Below are 3,434 nucleotides of genomic sequence, written 5' to 3' on the forward strand. Positions count from 1 at the left end.
ATAGAAAGGGTGGGTAACTGTCCAGGCAGCAGTGAAGTCCTAAGGGGTCTGTAACTGGCAAGATGGGGGAGAATGTGGACAGGATTGCCAGGTTGGAGCCAGAGCTGGTGGAAGGTGGACATAGCAGGGGTGTGTCCTGCAGATACTGAGGTGGCCTTGAGACATCCAGGTCTGCTTGGGTTTGGTATGTGAGCGATGGCTGGAGTCTGGGTGTGGAGATAGAGCACACAGGTGCCTCCCTCTTCCCACAGTGGCCGCTGCTCTGAGCTCTTTGATCTCCGTTTTAACAGGAGATCAGTGAGCTTACTGTTGATGTCTGGGGGTGAGGTTGGCCCAGCATTGTGTGATCCTAGTTCCCCAACCAGGGATCTAATCTGCTCTCCCTGCAGTGGCAATGTGGACTCAACCACAGGACTGCCACAGAAGTCCCCGTACTGTTAATATCTTGATCTGGAGTTTCGTTGAACAGAAAGCACGGGTCTTTATACCTATTCTGGAGAAGGCCGGAGACGGTGTGACAGCACTGAGACTAGCCTGTCCGCAGTTTGCCTAATAGTGCCCCTGATTCACAGGGCGCTCCTATAAGCCCCTAGGGAAAGGGGCAATCTGGAAGGAACAAGGCTGATAAAAGGAAGCTATGTCAGAATGCTGCTGGACCTCCAGTCTGTGCCTCCATCCCACCCAAGCTCCCGTTGGCTGAGAGGGGACCAGTGGGCCTGACCTACACCTGGCCAGAGGGAAGGGTGAGGGAAACGGACACCTGGGTGCTGGTACTGAGGAACAGTGGGGCTGCCCGCTGGTTCATGGGGTAGAACACTCTGGATGGCCCCCTGCACCCAGTCATGCTTCAAAGGGACCAACTAGAAACTTGGGCCCATCATGTGAGGCTTGGGTGTCAGGTGAGATCGTTAGCTGTCTGCTTCATGGACCTTTGTCAGAGATACAGCCTGGAAGATCTGGGCTATATGGGCCAAGTTCACTTCAGACCAGGAACTGCCTGCCTGGCCCCACAACTCAAGAGGGAGGGCAGGAGTGGGTGAGCATTTGCTGTACCCTTGATTGTCTATTTGGGGGTTTCCGTAATTCAGAAAAACACGTGTGCTGAAGTAAGCATGTTTTTCACATTGAATTCAAAGTGTATATAGAGGGGTAAGTCAGTCAGTCACTTAGTTGTGTGCAACTCTTTGGGATCCCATGGACTGCAGCCCGCCAGCCTCCTCTGGCCATGAGATTTTCCAGGCAAGGATACTGGAGTGGATTGCCATTTCCTTCTCCAAGGGCTCTTCCCAACCCACGGATTGAACCTGGGTCTCCTGCACTGATGACTTCCCTGGTGGCTCAGACGGTAAAAGCATCTGGCTACAATGCAGGAGACCTGGGTTCAATCCCTGGGTCAGGAAGATACCCTGGAGAAGGAAATGGCAACCCACTCCATTACTCTGGCCTGGAAAATCCCATGGACAGAGGAGCCTGGTGGCTGCAGTCTATGGGGTCACAAAGAGACACGACTGAGCGACTTCACTTCTGCACTGCAGGCAGATTTTTTACCGACTGAGCTACAAGGGAAGCCCCATATAGAGGGGTACCTTAGAGCAAATTTGCCCCTTTTTGGAGAGGAGTTTTTTGACCCTGAACTTGAAAAGCTGTACAAATGCGGTTTTGGAGCCTCCAGGACCCTGCAGGTGCAAAATGCGGGTACCAGGACTGTGAGCCCCTTCACCCTGCTGGGTGGAGAGGCCCTGGTATAAGTGGTGATGGGTGTGATGTCGGGGTGGGCAAGCATTGCCATCTGGCTTTGTAAATAACAACTACACGTATGATTAGGGGACAATTAGTACCCCAAGGGGAACACCTTATCCTACGCAGCTAGTGGTGTGCGCAGCAGCAGCCAGGTGGCGCCCTATTCCGGGAAAACTTTTGGAGGTCCAGGGGGTGGGGGCAGGAGTCCTTATAGAATTGGTTGGCCTCTCTCCGGTCCGCTGGCTCAGGCCACGCCACGCTCCTGCTTTGTCCCGTCTCCTGAACATACCCTATTGGTTCCGTACCCCAACCCTGCGGGCCATCCGCACCATCTCAGAGGCAGTTCCGTCGCTCGACCCTCAGTTTCCTGTCGGTCAGTCAGCTGCCTTCAGAACCGCTTCCCCAGCGCCCCTGGCCGTCAACCTAAATGCTTATCATCCTCCTGGAACCTCCCCAGGTTCCAGAAGAATGCCTAGGCTCCGCCGTGGTCCATGAAGTCCCTCCTCCCCGCTGCTCCTCATCTCCCGACTAGCTCTCCTCTCCCAGCCTTCCCGCGGGCTCCGCTCTCCGCCCGACGCCCTTCCTGCAGATTGCCAGCACCTGCTTAATGAGGCCAGCCCGCAGCATCCCGGCCACAGCAGTGCCCCTTACTCTACCTCCAGGAGTACACTAGGACCGATTGTTCTCTACTTCCCAAGACTTAGCAGAGCTCGCGATAACGTCCCCTCCACCACCCTCACCATCCTCCCTTCTCCACCATCCTTCCCCAACTTCCACTTATCTGGGACACCCGCAGTCCCCTCCGTCTCCCAGCGCCACTCACGGCCGTTTTCCCTGAAAACACCAGAGGGCGCTTATGAGCAGCGGGCGGGGTCGAGTCCCTGCTCTGACCACTGCCCTGGGGGCTTGGGCGGCCTCACCCGCCCCTCACATCCTGCTCCCTCTTTGTTCTGGCTGTTCCACCTGCCCGGATGTTTACCCTTCGGGTCTCCACTCAAGTGCACTTTCCAGCAGCCCCTCAGTTCCCCGGCTGTTTCCTCCTCAGCACCCTCCTCTACCAACATGTTCTCTTGTTGACTGTCGGCCCCTCTCCACCCAATGTCAGCTTCCCAAAACAGTTTTCACTGTTTTGTTTCATGCACAGGGCCTAGCACACAGTAGGTGCTTAATAAGTATTTGGTAAATTACTGAAACCTTCACCAGTTCTCCACCCCGCCCCGCCCCGCGCCCAGCGCCCAACTCCGAGCTCGCAGCCAGTGTTTGCTGAATGACTAATTAACGGAACGCGCGGCCCGGCCTCTGCGGGGACACCTTCCAAGCGAAGGGCGGCACCACCCCCGTGCCTACGAGATCCCTATCCTCCATGAGACCACTCCTACCCCCCGGCCCACTTCCCAACACCGGACTTCCTCCGCAGCTCCCGCGAGAGCCCCTCCCGACCTCTAGGGTTCCCCAACCCCGTCGGACCCCCGCCCCTCCCCCCTCCTCCGCTCACGCTGTTCCCCGCCCTCACACCACCCCTCCCAAGTCCTCAGCCCTCGAGACCCCCGCCGCCCGCACGAGTCCTTCAGGCCTCCCTCTTTAGCCCCCTCGGCTTTAGAGACCCCGCCCCGCCCCTTGCTCCGCGCAGGCGCAGACGCACTGGTCCGCTCCTCCCACCCCACCCCCAGCGGTCGAGGGGCGGGGCGCGGGCT

The sequence above is a fragment of the Ovis aries genome, chromosome 5, assembly GCF_016772045.2.
Source record: "Ovis aries strain OAR_USU_Benz2616 breed Rambouillet chromosome 5, ARS-UI_Ramb_v3.0, whole genome shotgun sequence".
NCBI classification, from domain to species: domain Eukaryota; kingdom Metazoa; phylum Chordata; class Mammalia; order Artiodactyla; family Bovidae; genus Ovis; species Ovis aries.